The 19,587-nt window shown below is 38.1% G+C and overlaps 1 protein-coding gene and 1 pseudogene across 2 annotated transcripts in view; one reads left to right on the forward strand and one right to left on the reverse strand.

Annotated features, from left to right (window-relative positions):
* Positions 1–19,587, forward strand: part of Trim24 (tripartite motif containing 24) — a 109,059-nt gene that overhangs the window by 14,193 nt on the left and 75,279 nt on the right. The window lies entirely within an intron of this gene.
* LOC101699509 (non-histone chromosomal protein HMG-14 pseudogene) lies at positions 7,832–8,698 on the reverse strand (annotated as a pseudogene).

A 19,587-nucleotide genomic window follows, 5' to 3' on the forward strand; every position in this document is an offset into this window, starting at 1 on the left:
TTAGGAAGAACCCACAAAAGAGGTAGAGAAAAAGTTGGAGAAAACTAGGAAAATGTGATGTTATAAAACTCAGGCTTGTAGAGGTTTGAGTTCATTTTTGGCTGGCTCCAAGGCAGGGTGGCATGGCAGCAAAGCAGTGAAGTAGCAAGGAAGCAAGCAGCAAGTGACCATAGCAGCCCTCTTTCTGTCCCTTATATTCTATCCAGGCTGTACACCCTTAGGGTAGATAGCACTCACACCCAGATGGGCCTTTCCATTATCTACACTCAGGAACTCTGCCAAACCAATTAGTGGACTGATTTAGTAATTACACACCCTAATCTCAACATCAAACACTCTAGATCCAGCACCTCTGAAAGCCCCACCTATGATGCATGAGGCTTTGGAAGGACATCTAAACAGACCATAACAAGGGGATAAGGCAATATCTGAGGGGAGAAATAGGGAGTTGAGGATTTCTTGTTTTAGAAATCATTAGAGCTCCAGTAGCATTTTCGAAGTGGAAAGGATCTACTGTACTCAGGTGAATTATTGAGAATACAAAAGAAGAGGCAGAGTGTTTGAGGCTTCTGAGAAGGCCTGGAGGAAATGGTCCATGGCACCAGAGGATGGATTGGTGACTTTGGACAGGGGAAGATAATGTTTCTCTACTGTGAACAGGGGAGAAGATAAGAAGGAGATGTAAATACAGATGGCTTTTTGGTGCCTTGAAAGTAAACTAAAATTAATATGGCCGAAAGTCATCATGCGTTTCTCATTATTCTCAGTGTTGACTTTGATCACTTATTTTATGTCTTACTGCCAAGTTTCTGCATTGTAACAGTTATTGGTTAGCCCCTTGTGTAGTTAATTAGTAACCCCATAGGAGATTTGGGGTCTGTGTGAATATTGTTACCAGAGGACTCCAATGACATCTATTGAGGATGATGATGATTCTTGCCTTTATCAGTTATTAATGTTGTATTGCAAAACCATAATCAGATTGTCTTAATTTGGACAGTAGAAACTCCTTTAGGTTGTTTTGTGTCCTTTGACATGCCTCCATTTTGAAGAACTCTTTCTGGCAAAACAAGAGTTTCTTCATCTTGTACCTTTTCTGTGCTACCCTTGTTTGTTTCTCCATGGAACTCCAGTGTCTTATTTTGATGAAGTATAATTTATCTTTTTTTAGTACCCGGGATCCAACTCTAGACCTTGTGCTTTCAAGGCAGGCGGTCGCACTACTGAGCTAAATCCCCGGCCCTCAATTTATCTTTTCTGTCATATCTAACAAATCTTTTAATACATAACTTCTCTGTTGTCTTGTTGAAGTTTCATAGTCTTAAGTTTTATATTTAGGTCTATGATCCATTTTGAATTAATTTTTTTTATGAAGTATAGATCCAAGTTAATTTCACATGTAGGTACTCACTTTTCCCAGCACTGTTATTGAAAAGGCTGTCCTTTCTCCAATGCACTGAGCTAAATGTTCCTGGATAGGCAGAACCAACATAGTGGAAAATGGCTATATTTCCAAAACTGATAAATGATTTAACCCAATCACAATCAAAATATGAACAGCATTTCTCACAGGTCTAGCAAAAACAATCCAAAAACTCACAGGGAACCAGAAGAGACCCAGAATAGCAAAAGCGATTTTGGTTAACAATAGCAAAGTAGGCATCACAATCCCAGATCTGAAGTTATATCACAAAGCTACAGTGATAAAAATAGCATGATGCATGCCCCAAAACGAACTTGAGGATCAATAGAAAAAAATGGAGGATGCAGAAACAACCCCAGGCACATTCAGCTATTTGATCTTTGACAAAGAGGCCAAAAACATATATAGGAGGAAAGATAGCCTCGCTTTACTAAATGCTACTGGGAAAATTGGATGTCCATCTGCAGAAGATTGAGTCTAGACCCACATCTCACCATGTACTAAACTGAAATCAAAATGGGTCAAAGATCTAAATGTTAAAAACAATCTGCTGGAAGATAAAATATGTAAAACTTAATGATGTAGGTGTAGGCAAGGACTTTCTGAACAGAACCCCAGTGGCACAAGAAATGATACCAGAACTCAACAAATGGGATCATACTAAATTAAAAAGCTTAGGTGTACAGCAAAGGAAACAAGCAACAGAATGAAGAGGCAACCTACAGAATGGGAGATTTTTTTTTTGCCAGCCTTCCCTCTGATAGGAGACAAATAAGGAACTCAAAAATATTACTCCCCCCATAAAAGACCCAGTCAAAAAATGGGTAACCAAAATGAATATCTACTCAGAAGTACAGCTGGCCAACAATACATGAAAAAATGTTCGTCGTTGCTGGCCACTAGAAAAAATGCATACTAAAACAACCCTGAGATATCATCTTATTCCAGAAATAATGGCTGTCATCAAGAAATAAATGACAAATGCTGCCTAGGTTGTGGTGAGAGGGAAATGAAACCCTTCTACATTGTTGGTAGGAATGTAAACTAGTACAACCACTGTGGAGATCAGTATAGAGATGCCTCAAAAAACTAACAATAGGGCTGGGGATTTAGCTCAGTGGTTCTGCCGCCTGCCTCAAAAGTGCAAGGCCCCAAGTTCCAATCCCCAGTATCACAAAACAAAAACAAAAAAAAAACCCTAATAATAGAAATTCCATTTCACTCAGCTATTCTCTTTCTAGGTATCTTCCTGAAAGAGTTAACAGTCATCATAGTAAAGGGATACTTGGCTTCCTCATGTCTATTGCAGCTAAATCTTGAAAACAGCCTATATGCCTTTCAACAGATGAATAAAGGAAATGTATTAACACACAGTGGAGCAGTACTCTGCTGTTAAAGATAAGTTTGAGTCATTTTTAGGTGAATGGATGAAGCTTGAGACCAGTGTTAAGTGAAATAAGTCAGATGTGCGAGTTTAAATACTGCATGGTTTCTCTTATATGAGAAGCCCAAAATATAATAAAGAGCACAATCAAATATGGGAAATGGGGAGCTCATTTCAAATGGGAAGAACAAGACATGGAAGGAAGAGAAGGGAAAAGGAAAAGGGATGAAAAAATAAGGGCAATAGAGCTTTTGCATATGGGAAGGGGAACAAGAGTTGGAGGGAATAGGGAGGGATGGGAAGGGAGGATACAAAACATTAGATATGTCATGTACATGTACAAAGTCCTCACTATAAATGTAATCATTATGTATTGCAAACATGTACTAATAAAAATATCTTTTAAAAAATACCAACATCGACCTATTGCCCCATAATTTCAGTTTGGCTTTGAATTCAGTCACCTTATCTCCCAACTTGAACACAGTTGTCATTCTCCTGTGAGATGACAGATTGAGTTCAGTGAGTAAGTTGAATGTGTCACACACGTAAGCAAATAAGACACATTCTGTGTCACTGATTGCTGCCAGTGGTAACTGTTTTTCTACAATCTTTGAAGTGACTCTCAGAACTAAAAAAACTCCAGTCAGTGATTTACCTTTAGAAAGCCATCTATCTCACTTCTGTGTGTAAGTGAAGATACATGTGTTCTGCCTCCATCTCCTTACAGACCTGAACAAATAGGTGTGAGTTTAGAGCATGTGGTCGATAATTTTGATCACATCATGCAAAGCATTAAGTTCAGTGACTTTTCCAACTAGGCAGCATTTCTCTGTGGGTGACACAGCATGTAGACTCACAATGACCTCTTTGACCCAGGTGGTAAAACCAGAAAATGTCTAGTCATGGCAGCTATTCTGTACATATACCAACACAAAGGGACCAATTCAGTTTTCTACCTGTGTATTCATTTGTAGACTAGAATAATTCTGCAGCCACAATACTGGTTAGCAACAAAAATGCAGATAACATTTCTTCTTGTGCATTCTGAAAAATATACCACACAAAAACAAGCACTTGCCTTGTTGTCATCAATAGACTCAGCACCTGGATTGTAGGCCACAGTGACTCATTAGGCTTCTCTGACAATTGTACCTCAGTGTCCTCTGCTATTTTATCAGTTTGTCTAGTTTTGGTGCTGCCAAAAGGAACATATCCTGCCTTTTGAACTGCAGCATCTAAAATTTCATGACAGATGTCCTCAGCAGTGGGCAGGAGCAACCTTCACCTACAGGAAAGGACTTCCCAGCTTTAGCAGTGCAGTTGCCCCCCAAGAATGATCCTTTCAGGCCAGACACATTTGATGAAAGGATGACCTTCAATAATTGCTTCCATTCTTTGTGTTCATGTTTTTTCTCAAAAAATTCAAAAGTCTTGTCATTTACTGCAGAATGCTTGGTCTCCATGTGGTGAAGTAGTTTTGAAGGTTTTGTGGCATTGTTGGATAGCCAGTCACCACATATTACATAAGGTTGGTTTGGAGAGTGTGAGTCACCTGTTGCAATGAACTTGTAATTTAATAGGAACATAACACTGGGTGTCACAAACACATTCCTTACCTTTCTACTGTAAAGTTTTACTATAGTGTAATAGTTCCCGGCTGTATGTCTCAGTACCTTTCCCTGAGGGATACAGGAAGCAGTTTTTGTGTTTACCTAATTGTATGATGAACTGCTAGGTGTGTGCAAAAGTGTCAAATGAGAATTTACACCCACGTGATGCTCCCTCGAACAGGTTTTACATATCTTTACCTGAGCATCACAAAGGGTATAATACACCCACACACTCCAGGATTTGTTTTTTAAAAAGTTTTCTTTTGATTTTTCTGGTAGAAGTAGCCCCATTCAATACAATGGTGAATGAAAAACCAGATTTGCAAGTTTTGGGGGAGGTCAAAAGTGAATCATCAGATTACTCATGCATGGATGATTAAGATGATCCATTATGGTAAAATAAATGTTTTCATAACAGAAGAGTGCTGTGGGTATGATGATGATGATGATGACTCTGACATTGGCCATGTTAGCCAAAGTTCATGTGACTTTGAAATGGACCAGGAATCAATTGATGCACACTTCCTTGGTTCAGATGATGAACACAGCTATATGAATACATATTTGACTAGTTGAAGTGTTGCAAAATGGTCACACAACCAAATGGAACAAGATGTGGTAGTGGTTCATGCCTGTAATCCCAGCACTTGGGAGGCCGAGGCGGGAGGAGCACCATGATTTTGAGCCCAGCCTGGGATATATGGTGAGTTCAAGGCCAGCCTGGATTACAGAGCAAGACCCTGAATAAAAAAAAAAAGAACAGTGTTAGAACTAGGTCCAAAAATACAGTAAGTGTCTTCCCAGGGGTAAAACATATTGGATAGAATGCCAGCACTGCCATTCAGTGTTGAAAATTGTAACACAAAATGCTACAAGATGCTGTGAAATACATAAAGGCTGAAATACAAGTAAAATGTTGTGTATGTACCAGTAGCCATATTCAAAAATGTATTCATTGTGACACTTCGGTAATTGAACTGAAAGCATTCATAGATCTGCTGTACTTAGCAGGGAATTCTCATAGTAATCACAGGACTGTGAAAGCAATGGGTCAAATTGGCATAAAAATGTATGCCCTTGTTGATGCAAAGACTTATGCTTTCAATTCAGAAATTTATCCTGAAACTCAGCCATCAGATCCTTATTCATATAGTAATCAATCGAATGATGTGAACAGATTTGTTGCTCCCATCTCCCAAATTAACTGGAATGTGACATTTGACAGTTGGTTTACCAGTTTCTAATTGATTTTCCATTTGCCAACAGAGTGAAAGTTGCCCAGCGCATGACCTTTATGCAAGAACAAACCAGAAATTCCAAATAAAATGTTACAATTTCAAAACAGAATTGTATAGTCCAATCTTTGGATTTCATAAAGATTTATATTGACCCCATATATGGCAAAGAAAAACAAACTGATTCTGTTGATGTCAACATTGCACCACGATGGAAGTATTGATAGGGAAACCTCAACAAAATGGAAGCCTGAGATGGAAACTTTCTACAACAAAACCAAACGTGGAGTAGGTGTTGTTGATGAGTTATGCAGCAACTATGATGTCATTTGAAACAAAGCATTGGCCAATGGTTGTGTTTCACTTGATCCTAAATGTGTAGCATAGGTTGATAGTTTACAAAGAAAATAACAAGTGCAAAGTACCATGGAGAAATTTTCTTAGAGGATTGGGACCGGAACTCATGAGAGATAGTTTGCAGCAGAGGAGAAACAGAATGTTTCTGCCCAGGGAACTATGCCAAAAAAATTGTGGAGCACACTGTTGAGACAGGTGAACAGACAGGCAGGGCATCCCAAACACCTACTTCAACATCAGGAAAACCAAAAAGATTTCAACTGTGCCCTACAAGAAAGGACAGGAAAACAAAACATATGTGCTATCAGTGTAAGCGATACTTGGGTATGGAACAGGTGTGACAGTTGAAGCAAAGACTATTTTTGTTGAATTCTATTGGTATTTTCATTATAGTTCACATAGGTTTTTATTTCTGATGTTATCTTTTAGGTTTTGTAAGCAAATAAACAGCTGATAGGAAAATGTTGATGTCTATTCTGAGCACTCATTATACATTTGATGTTTTATTTTATTGATTTCTGATTTCCCTGCTAAGTGCACATTGTACAGCATAGTAGGAAGTGCCTAACAAAACAGGAAGATGAGAGGTGACAAAAATCACTTGCCATATAGGAAAGGAAAGCTAAGTATGTGTGCTATCAGTGTAAGTGAGACATGTGCACAGAACATGCAGTTATGTGTGAAGACTTCCTTGGGTGTGACAATTGAAGCAAAGGTTTTTGTTTGGTTTTGAGGCAGGGTCTCACTTTGTAGTTCAGGCTGGCTTTGAACTCACTGTGTAGTTCAGGCTGGCATCAAACTCGTGGCAATCCTCCTGCTACAGCCTCCTGAGTGCTGGGGTTACAGGTGTGCAGCAACGCCTGGCACAAAGATAATTTTTGTTGTAGAATTACATTGGTAATTTCGAGCTTACTGTTAGGACTTATCTCCTTTATAGCTGCTTTTTTTTTTTTCTTTCAGTACCAGGGATTGAACTCAGGACCTTGGGCTTGCAAGGCAGGCAACAGAGCCACTGAGCTAAATCCCCAGCCCTGTATTGGTAATTTCATTGTAGTTCACATAGGTTATTTTTTTTTTTAAGAGTAGGAAAATTTATTGAGAGAAAGATCTTCTAAGAGAGACAGAAGTGGGACTGGAAAGTGGGTTGCACCTCACATAGGTTATTTCTGAGTTAGCTTTTAGGTTTTGTAAGCAAGTACACAGCTGATGTGAAAATGTTGATGTCTATCCTAAGCACTTATTATGTATTTTATTGACATCTTATTTAGCTGTGATAATTGAAGTGAGATTTTATTTGTAGAGTGCTATGGGCATTTTTATTGTAGTTTGGGTTTTTATTTCTGATGTCTTTTAGGTTTCTTTTTTTTTTTTTCCACATTTGAGATTTTATTGGTTTTGTTGAGGATCAGTACAGACACTTCACTTTGTACACAATTTTTTTTTTTTTGGTACTGGGGATTGAACTCGGGTCCTTGCATTTGCGCAGCAGGCAGTGAAACCACTGAGCTAAATCCCCGGCCCTGTACACAATTTTTAACACACATACCGAAAATCTAAAAAACTATGTATTGTTTCTTTTTCAGTTATTCCAGTGACTTTCCAGCTTCAAATTTGGAGGCAAATTTTCCATCAGAGGATTAACTACCAGTATCTTTGAATGCTGATGAAGTGTCACTTAAGTCTCATCAATTCACAATTTCTTGTCATATACACTACATACTCAAATTTTCGATCTTTCACAGCACATTAGCAAAATTAGGCAGACTGGACTAGCATGACCAAAAAAGATGTTACAGAGCACACACAATTCTGACAGGGCAACGATCAGGAAGTAGTTTTCTTTAGGAAACAATTCCACCAAAAACATGGGAATGGAAGTCATTTAAAATATCCAAGACATTAAATGCATGACTGTGACTCCAAATTACTATTTAGTATGCTTTATATTGCAGGATATAAAACTAACCCCCACCTATGGAATGTTAAGCTGACACCCAGGACAGTCAAAGCCTGCCATAATTCAATATCCCACTGTTTTCTGGTTGTACCAAAAAATAAACAACCAGCAAATGATTTCACCTCTAAAAAAAATCATTTACACTTAAAAAATGCGATGAGGTGGGATTCCCTCCTTTTTAAAAATGTTTCTAGAGCTACTAAAAAACTTGCATTTACAAAATAGTTGATAAAAATATTCCTCTGGATTGTACAAGAAGGGAGACAGGGAACATTGATAAGACGCGGTGTGCTTAGTCAGACTTGGCTTCTTTCTCTTCCATTTCATCAGAGGCTGCGCTCTCCTCATTTTTAGTTTCCCTGTTTTCGGTAGATAGATCTTCCTTAGGTTCTTGATTAGCCACTTCAGCCTGTTTTCCTTTTGGTCCCCTTTTCTCTTTGCTTGCACTTTTTTGTCGGAAGATTTATCCTTTCCCGCTGTCTTTTTTTGGCTTCGTTTCCTCTTTCGCCGGAGCAGGTTTAGCTGACAGCCTCTCCGATCTCCTCTTGGGCTCCACCTTCGCCACCCCTTCAGTGGAGCTGACCTTCCTCTTGGGCATCTTGGCGTCGCCAGGTGTTCGTGGGATGTGCGTGCGGAAGCTGTGGGCCGCGGTGCATGGGAGCCTTGCAGACCTACGCTGCTCGGCTGCTGCCACTCCTCCCGCCACCAGAGCTCTTTTAGGTTTCTTTTGTTGTTCTTTTTTTTTTTTTGGTACCGGGGATTGAACTCAGGACTTGGTGCTTGCACGGCAGGCGCCAGAACCACTGAACAAAATCCCCAGCCCTCTTTTAGGTTTCCTAAGGACACACTTGTGCTTGAAAATGTTGATGTTTATTCCAAGTACTCGTATATTTGATATTTTATTGATAACTTATTTTCTTATTTAGGTATGATAATTGAGGTAAGGATCTTTTTGTAGAGTGCTGTTGGCATATTCATTTTAGTTTATGTAGGAATTTACTTCTGTTATCTTTTAGCTTTTGTAAGCAAATACACAGCTAATGTGAAAATGTTGATATTTATTCTTAATGTGCAATATATATACATTTTATTTTATTGATATTTTATGTTTCTGTTAACTGTACATCATATAATATAATAACAAACTGACAAAACAGCAAGACCAGCAAGATGTCACATATGTGCTACAAAAAGGCCAGAAAAGCAAAACATATGAGCTATCAGTATAAGCAATATGTGTGTATGGAATGTGCTGTTGTCATGTGTGAAGACTGCCTTAGATGTGATAATGAAGTAAAGTGGGTTTTTTGGTTTTTTTGGTAGAATACTGTTCATATTTTTATTATAGTTCATATAGGAATTTATTTCTGTTCTTTTTCAAACTTTGTACACCAAAACATTAGGTGTTGAAAGTTCTGATGCTTTTTTTGTAAACAGTAAATATTAAAAAATGTAGTACTGGGTGGAGAATTTAGCTTAGTGGTTTTGCCACCTGCTACGCAAGTGCAAGGACCTGAGTTCAATCCCTGGTACCAAAAAAACAAAACAAAACAAAAATGTAGTACTTTATTTTAGTGATTTTTTTCCTGTTAAGCACTCATTGTTTAATAAAACTCAAAATTAAAATGAATAATTCCTCAATAGAAATATTTTTAAAATAATCATGTCTTATTTCTGTGACTTTATGACCAAAAAATGTGTTGTTTTTGCTGGTTTAAGTAGGACTGTTAGTATTTTCTTGTCTTTTTTGGTTATTTGAGACAGTCTCACTAGTTCAGGCTGTCATTGAACTCACTGTGTAACCCACACTGTCTGGGAATTCATCTCATTCATTTTGTTTTTTGGGTCTTTTGTTTTTTTTCTTTTTTTCTGGTACCGGGGATTGAACTCGGGACCTTGCGCTTGCGAGGCAGGCGGTGGAAACACTAAGCTAAATCCCCGGCCCTGTCCTGGAATTCATGATGATCCTTCTTTCTGTCTCAGCTTCCTGAGTGCTGGGATTACAGGTGTGTGCCATCAAGCCTTGTTTGTGTTTTCCTTTTTAAAATGCAGCTTTCTTTTTGTTGACAGTCTTTTTTTTTTTTTTTCTCAGTATGCTCAGGACCTTGTGCTTGCAAGGCAGGTGTGGTGCCACTGAGTTAAACCCCTGGCCCATGTTGGCAGTCTTAGTATTTTGCTGGCTCATCATTGGGTCTTCCATCCTCTTCAAAGTGATGTTCGCTATTTACTCATTTAGTCTGTGGTTAGCTTGTGGGCGTAAGAAAACTGTGACTGAGACAAGTGCACAGTGCAGGAAAGAGGCACAGACAGCAGTGGTTTCATATAAACTTTAGAAAGTTTGTCAGTTTTTGCAAAAAGCTTTCTTGGATTTTATTTATTTTTTTCAGAGGTGGTTTAACCATTCTGTTTGCAAAGATAGTATTTCGTATTCATTTATAAAAGCTATTTACAAAGTGTTATTCTTCTACTACTTTTAAATGTATCAAGCACTTCTACATATCTGGATTTTTCATATAAGAAATTGTCTGCTATTGTACAGCACTGATAAAATTGCACATATAGTAATGGTTTTAATCTGAGGTATCTTGTACATATGACAATTTTGGGCTCACTTTTCTCTCTGCCTTCAACCCAGTGGACAAGTACAAGAATATGTGATGTTAGAGATAGTTGAATCCAAAATTCATTTACAGAGTACATGCTTTTTTGTGTACTTCAACATAGGTGTACAAAATGTGCTAACTTTACTACTTTGTCATACACTGGCAACTTCTGTTATATTTAGGGACTAGATGTTGCAAAATTTGGACTTGTCTTATATACACTATACACAGCAAAACAAAACCCACAAAACATACAGAAAAATTATGTCTCAAAATGTCCAAGTACAAATGCATTAACATAATACCTTTGCAATTGCTTCTCTCCTACTCCTCCAAACCACTGAACGAGTACAGACAGTACCATACTACTCAAGAGGTGGTTTAACTACTCTATTCCCATCAACATTTCATATGAACTTTAGCAAAAAGATATTTACAAGTGATTTTATTTATTTATTTATTTATTTATGTTTGGTACTGGGGGTCAAACTCGGGTCCTTGCGCTTGCGCAGGAGGCAGCAAAAACACTGAGCTAAATCCCCAGCCCCATACAAAGTGATGTTTTACTACCTCTACATTTAACACACATTGGACACTTCTAAACATCTAGATAAGACTAGATGTTTCAAGTAAGGACTCAATTTGTCCATTATATGTACACAGCAGTCTTGATTAAACTGCATACATGTAGCAATAGTTGAAAGTGTCTTGAAAATGTGAGCATTTTAGTCTAGAACCCTTCCTTTCTCCACTAGCCCAGTGGGCTAAAATGCTCAAATTTTCAGAAGACAATCTTTCCTGGAATTTTTATACAAAATGTACAAAATGTGTTAGCTTACTAACTCTACCTTTATCAAAACTGGCAACCTCTTTAACATCTAGCAAGACTAGATGTTGTTTGTATAAGGTCTCATTTGTCCTTTACATACCTACATACACAGCAAAGTAAAAATGCACAGACATAAGGGACAATAGTAACTTGCCTTGCTATAAGTGCACTAGCACAGCGCTCTGCATTTCCTTCTCTTCTGAGAACCATTGCATAATGTGTACTACTCAAGAGGGGGTTTGCCTACTCCCCCCGCCAAAATAACACTTCATGAGAGTTCTAACAAAAAGAAATTTACAAAATGTGTTGCTTTAGTACTACTACTTTTTTTTTTTTTTTTAAACCAGGGATCAAACTCTGGTCCTTGTGCTTCTGAGGCAAGCGGCGGAACCACTGAGCTAAATCCCCGGCCGACTACTACTACTTTTTAACATGTATCAGGCACTTGAGAATTATCTCAAAAGACCAGATGGTTCAATAAAGTACTTAGAGCATTGTCAATTATATATATATTAATGAGGACTAAAATACACACACAAAACAATGATTAAATACAAACAACGTCTTCTACATGTAACCAGTCTGGTACTGGACATTCTTCTGTCTTCTCCAAGTCCTCTTAACTCACAGAACAAATGCAGACAAGAATCACCCCGAGTGTCGCTTCTCCAGGTGGTCTACCCAACTTCATTTCAAAGTCACTTTCAGAAAACATTTCTTTTCTGTCATTTTTTAAAATAAATGGGCTTTTCCAAGACATGTGGTTTTTCCAACTACTTTATCACACATTGGCAACTTCTTTACATCTATATTGTCCACAGGCAGCAAGTTTTCTTTTAAAAGTTGGGGGAGTGTTGAGAGCAGCTTTTTCATATTATATACACAGGCCTTCTGAAAATGGCCAGTAAATCTTCCCAAGAGGTGGTAGGCATTTCCAATTAGCCAAATGCGGAATGTTACTTTTAAGTGTCTTTCTTTGGCAACTGTCCATGGCCCAGGAGCCTTTCCACCCATCCTCCGCCTGAGCTCCCTCACTTTCCAGGGTGGGTGAGGCCTTTATTCATCCTCATGGCAAGGAGGTGTGGTCTCCTCCACAACTGGAACAGAGCAATCACCTCAGGACCCGCATCTGTGCAGTTCTATGGCCAGAAGTGGCGGAGCTTTCGGACCCACCTTCTCCTGCCCTTGATATAACAGCATTCTGCTGCATTCCACAGGCCACCATTCTTCTCACCACGCCTCGCTGTAGCCCCTGCAAGGCACCACATCCTCGACTGCTGGAGGGGGCTTTGCCTAGGCCAGCAAGGCTGGACCCGGAGACTTCGGTCTGAGGGGTTCTGGCTCCGAGGCCACTGCCGCCATCAGGTCATGGATGTGGAGTGGGGGAGCGGTTCACTTGTTCTTCAAAGCCTGGGCTCTGCCAGTAGGCAGTCACAGCAAGGAACGCAAGAGGCTGCAGGGCAGAGGCGTGGCCCATCCTCAGGTCCCCCAGGTCACCCACTGCCATCGGCTGGAGGACCTGGAGGACGCTGGGGAAGTAGGCCACACTCTGTTTCTCACTCACTTTATCGGATTTTAATTGGCATTACGTTGTCTGTAGCTCAATTTAGGAAGAAGAAACTTAACAACTATATTGTCTTCAAATCCAGGAACATTTTAGACTTGATCTGCTTTAGTTTTTGGTGGTTTTACTCTACAGTTGTTGAACATATTTTTTTCACATTTGGTTTAAATTATCCATTTTATGTGTGTGGTGTATACTTTACAACTTTCTACATAATCACATTAGCTGTGAATACAGTTTTACTTCTTCCTTACCCTGCTGTTTTCATTGCTGCATCTCTTGCCTTTTTGTACTCACTGAAAAAGAAAAAAAATCCAGCTTTGAATAGGATTGGTAAGGAGTGGACACCCTTCAGTGTTTCATCAAGTGTTATTAGCTATAGATTTTTCAGAGATAGGGTTTCTTCCACCTTACAAGGTCTTTCTATTCCTAGCTTGCTGAAAGTTAATCATAGATTATCTAAGATTTTTTTCGCTACGTCTGCTGAGATGATCATATTTGGCTTTTTCCTTTATCTTGTTCAACTAACCTTACATTTCTGGAATAAACTCCACTTGATCATGATGTATTGTTCTTTATATATATATTTTTTGTACTTGGATTTCTAATATTTTTTTAACCTTTGTTTATGAGTTATATAGATTTCTAATTTTCTTCCCTTGTAATGATTGTATTAATATTAGTCTCAGGATAATAATACTGGCCTCATAAAATAAGGTGGGAAGTGTTCGTTTGTGTGTGTGTGTGTGTGTGTGTGTGTGTGTGTGTCTAGGTGTTGAACACAGGGCATCACACAAGTTAGACAAATGCGCCACCACTGAGTTACATCCCTTCCCAATTTAGAATTGGTTTTATCTCCTTTAAATGTTTACTAGTATTCACCAATGGAGCCCTTCTAGTCTAGATTTTTGTTTGCATGCAAGTTTTAAGTTACACATCACTTTTTTTCTTTTTTCTGTGTAGTTCAAGATGACTTTGAACTTGGCTGTGTAGCCCAGGCTTGCATGCTGGGACAAATTTCATTTCTTTAATTGGTATAGAGCTATCCAAGTTTCTTTTTTTTGCTTAGGGGTTTTGGTTACTATATCTGTTTTGGGGGGATTCAGCCATTTAATCAAGTTCCTAATACTCCCTTACTGTCTTTATGAATATACAGTTTTACTTCTTTCCCAGTTTTCATTACATCTCTTGCCTTTTTGTACTCACTGTAACACCTTTGAATAAGAGTGGTAAGAATGGACACCTTTAGTGTTTCATAGGAACTAAGAAATGGTCTCTATTTCTCTGATTTTGTTAATTTTTCTTGGCTACTAATGTTTGTGACTTTTTTCTAGAGCCAGCTTTGGTTTCATTGATTTAGTTTTTCCTTTGTTTTTCCATTTTCCTGTTCATTGACTTCTCTTTTTTTTGGTTTTTTTTGAGTCAGGGTCTCCCTTTGTAGTTCATGCTGGCCTCCAACTTGTGACAATCGTCCAGCCTCAGCCTCCTGAGTGCTGGGATTACAGGCATGTGCCACCACGCCCAGCTGAACTTGCTATTTTTGAGGGGGCTAGGATTGAAACAGGATCTCACTCTGTAGCCTAGGCTGGCCTCAAACTAATGGTCCTCTTACCTCCACCTCCAATGTGCTGGAGTTACAAGCATATGCTACCATGCCCAGCTAAAACTATTCCTAACAACATGAGTCATATGAAAGTAAATTGTTTAACTTTCAGATACGTGGAGATTTTCTCACTTTGGTTATAGAACATCTTTTTTTTTTTGTACTGGGAATCGAACTCAGGTCCTTGCATTTTCGGGACAGGCAGTGGAACCACTGAGCTAAATCCCTAGCCCTATAGAACATCTTTTTATTTTGACAAGGTCTCACTGTAGTCCAGGGTATGCTTGAACTCACTTTGTAGTACTCATTTTTATGTTTCTAAAAATGTTTCTCAGTATATGTTGTACCTTGGGTACTGTTTCATGCACACTAAGAGGACGTACATTCTAGTGACATTGAGCATTCTTAAAGTGTTAGTTGATGTAGTTGATACTTTCATTTAACTCTTCTATATCCTTAGCTGATTTCTATACCCTTAGTGATTTTCTGTGGACTATTCTATTGATTATTGGGTGGAGAGTTGTAATCTTTCCTATAGTTTAGATTTTCCTTCCTTTTTTGGGGGAGGGTACCGGGGATCAAACTCGGGTCCTTGTGCTTGCTGGCCAGGCAGCGGAACCGCTGAGCTAAATTCCCATCCCCCTCTTTTTTTTTTTTGCAGTGCTAGGGATTGAACTCAGGACCTTGTTTGCCAGGCAGGTATGGTGCCACTGAGCTACGTCCCCAGCCATACCTGCATCATTTTGTTTGTTATTTTTTTGTGAAGTGCTGTTAACTAGATACAGGTTTATTTAGGATTTTGTCATCTTGAAGAATTGTCCCCTTCATCATTATTCAGTGTTCTGTTAAGAGTCTGTATTCTGAAGTTTACTTTGTCTGATACTATAAAGTCCTTTAGATTTCATATTGTGAAACAGGTTTATTATGCTGGTCACTATTTCAGCCCACCACTGCATTTTTACTACTCACCTAAGTTCAGTGAGACAGAACACTCATAACCAGTTATGATGCAGATAGGTATCAAGTGTCAGCTGATGATTCATTGTAAACCATTCCCATAAGGTTTAGGAAAGCTGCCCAGAGGTGATGAAATCTTGTCTGTGTACTGCAAGTGAAGACCCCAGTAAGCAGCCTGGAACCCAGGGGCAGCATGAGTCGCTGGGCTAAAGCATTGAAGAACATCCTGTTTCTAAGGGTCCGGAAATAGAGATTGTACTGTCCCAGCCAGCTCCTCATTATCTTAAGTTGTATTCATTCATAGTACATCCTGTAGTTACACATGTGTCTTGATGCTGAAGTACAGGTTTCTCTACGGTGGAATTGTGGCTCACAGAGTATGAGTGTTGCTAAGGAACTTCATTTGTCCACAAATAACTCATTGAGCACTGTATCCTAGACACATTTCTAGGTGTTTTACAATATAAGTGACTTGAATAGATTAAAAAAAAATCCCTGTCCCGTGGCATTTTATGTTCTATTTGGTATAGCCAGACAGTCATAAGTACATCAAGTAAGAGGATAATGAATGCCAAGGAGTAAATAATTAGACCAGCATAAGATGAGGCCTACAGGAAGGTGGTGGAGGGTGTAAGCTTCATCAAAGGTGACATTTGAAAACAAACTTGAAGTTATATTTTATTTTTTATTTTTTATTTTTTTGGTACTGAGGATCGAACTCTGGTCCTTGCGCATGCGCAGCAGGGGCAAAACCACTGAACTAAATCTTTGGCCCTAAAATTTCAACATAACTTAATAACATATAAAAGTAACCATGACCATTAACACACAGTGGTCAGTGGTTAAGGTCAAAAGGTCCGCCCTTATTGGAAAATTATTTTTTTTCTTACTAAGCTTTTAATTGGTCTATTTTTTTTGAAAGACATGTTCTAGGTGCTGTTCTCTACTGATTTGTGTAAAGAAATCACAAGTGCTTGGAACTGGAAGGATAGAAATTACATTTCCCACTAACTTTATGGGTAAGAAAGGACTGCTGGGATAGTATTACTATACTTGTGTTTAAATTAAATTAGGTCAAATTCACAGCCAAACACAAATGGAATTCTTTTTAAATCTGTGAACTAATGGTATAACCTATGATGATCTTTTTCTAAGATACTTTTATAAAGTGCACTAAGTAGACAGGACCTGGACAGTGGTTAGCTCCACTAATGTGTCTTTGGCCAAGTTAACTACGCTCTGATTTGCTTGCTCATCTGTATCATAAGGATAAAGTAGTGTACATTAAGAGAACACTAAGAACAAATGAGTTCATTTAGGGTTTTTAAAACATTTTATTTTTGGAATAATCATAGATTCATGGAAAGTTGCAGACAGGTCCTGTGCACCCCATTTTACCCAGTGCTACGCCTTACATAACTATAATATGATACCAAAACCAGGAAATTGATATTGTTACAATAGTGCCTATAGCCATGCCACATCATATGTGTAGATTCATGTAACCACTGTTGACTACTCTGCTTTAAAGGAAGTAAATCATTTATTCTGGGTCAAAGGTGAGTGACCAAAGATCGAGAACATGTTCAAGTTATCTCAAATCATGCTATCTGAAGGGATAGAGGTTATGTGAACTTTCATACAGAAGAATAAAGTCTGTACATTCAAAGAATAAATTGATGGGAAGCATTTGGTAGCAAAGTGAGGGCATTTTTTCTGTAAGTTTCAGGTGTTACAACTTTCTTAGTTTTAGGGTTGGTGGGCCCTAGTGGTCTACTTCTCATCAGACTGCAGCAAACATTTACTAAGCTCAACAATATATTCTGAGAGGTTTACCTAATAGGAGAATATTAGGCCACATAACAAAGCTTAAAAGTAAAATGGCTAATTTTCTAAAAGGCCTAACAGCCCAAAGATGATTTTGGCTGTAGGCTTGCAATGTTCTTTGTCTCCATAGTGTTATACTAAACTGAGATCAGATAGTCTGCAGTGTCATTACTACTGTTTCTTCAGAGAACTTTAGTGCTTCACAAAACCATTAAGGTCAGGATACAGAACAGAGTTCCATCACCACAAAGCAACTCTCCTTCATGCTACTCCTTTATAGTCACACCTGCCCTCTTCCTTCTTCCCTAGCCCCACTACTATGTTCTCTATATAATCTCATTTTGAGAATATTTTGTAAGTTATTTCATTCATAAATGACCCTTTGAAAGTGGCTTTTTGGCTTCATCCAATTTATTCTGTTATTAAGTGATGCTTTTTGTTGCTAAATTTCATGGTATGGGTGTACCAGTTTATTTAACTGTTACCTTAGTTTTAGGTTTTTGTGTGGATTTCAGTTTTTTTTCTCTAGGATGTCCTTGAATGAGATTGCTGAGTTAAAATATATTATAAATTCATATTTAGTTATTAAAGAAACAGACTGTGTTCCAGAGTGGCTACCATTTTACATTCCCATTGACAATGTGTGAGAAAGCCAGTTTCTCTGTTTGATGTTGTCACCATTTTTATTTCAGCTGTTCTAATAACTATACTGATGCCTCCTTAGTCCCTCCCTCCTTTGGTACCAGAGATCAAACTCAGGACCTTGTGCTTGCAAGGCAGGTGTGGTTTTTGTATCGTATTTAAGAATTCTAGATCAAGTCCTAAGTCATTAAGATTTTTCTTAAGGTTTTATAAATTTTGTGATTTATATTTAAATTCAACTCACTTTGAGTTAAATTTATATAAAAGTATAAAGTTTATATTTAAGTAAAAGTATAAAGTACAAGTTCATTTTTTCATTTGTTTTTGCCTATGTATAACCAATTCCAGTACAATTGATCAAAACGACTTAATTCTGGGTCCGTTGTTCTAGTCCATTTGTTTATGTATCTTCCCTTCCTCTAGGACCCCTTGGTCTTAATTACTGTACGTATGGGTCTAAAAATTGGATATAGTGATTCTTCTCACTTTTTTCAGAATTAATTTCACTATTCTAATACCTTTTCCTTCCTATATAAAATCTTTGGGTATACTTGTATGTAAACACAAAAAGTATTGCTGTGATTTTGATAGGAATATATATGCCTATCGATGAATTTCTGGAGAACTGACATCTTTACTGTGCTGAGTTTTCCCTCTGTGAACTCAGTACATACACATCTCCAAGAATTTAAGTCAGCTTTGATTTCTTTAGGTGGTATTTAGTACTGTAACCCTAACCCTAACCCTTTTCTACTTCCCCTTGCCCTTTGGACCTTTTCTTCTTATTTCACATTATCTATTAGAGTTAGGGTCAGGATAAAGATGGCTTTTGTGGTTCTGTCAACCAGTTCCAACTTGTATGGCTTTGTGTCTGGTTTTCTGTTTTGTTTTATTCAACTTCTGTATATGTGTGCCCCTTCATCTGTAACCAACATTTCTGATTAGTGTAGCTACATTTATCCCTCAGGATCTGTGGAGATTGGTTATAGCACCAAAACCCAGAGATCCTCAAGTCTCTTATGTAGAATTTTCATGTAATGTATGGGTATCCTCCCATATACTTAAATCATGCCTGTATTTGTAATACCTAATATGCAGTATATGGTTGTTTACTGTATTGTTTAGGGATAAATAACCAAGAAACAATGCTGTAAATGTTCATATGTGTTGAACATATCTTCCAGTTTAGGGCTTGTCTTCTCACTTTAAACAGTAATATTTGGCTACTTGTAGTTCTGTACAAAGTTGAATATACTGATCTTTTTCATTTATTTATTTTTATTTTTATTTTTTCTGGTACCAGGAATCAAACTTAGGACCTTGTACTTGCAAGGCAGGCAGGGTGCCCCTGAACCAAATGCCCAGCAATCTTGCTTTTAGTTCTTTTGGTTTATAAGTTTATTCCTACTCCAAGGTCACAAAGATATTATTCTATATTTCTTTGTGGATGTTGCTTTACTCAACTTTCCATTAGTATAACAAAATGCCTAAAAACAATCAATTTATAAAGACAAAAGAATAATTTTGAATTACATTTTTGGAGCTTTCAATGGGTAATCAGTTGGGCCCATTACTTTGAGCTTGTGGTGAGGC

This window comes from Heterocephalus glaber, unplaced genomic scaffold (assembly GCF_053883595.1).
Source record: "Heterocephalus glaber isolate CG9 unplaced genomic scaffold, H.glaber_assembly_v1.0 deba00000621, whole genome shotgun sequence".
NCBI lineage: Eukaryota > Metazoa > Chordata > Mammalia > Rodentia > Bathyergidae > Heterocephalus > Heterocephalus glaber.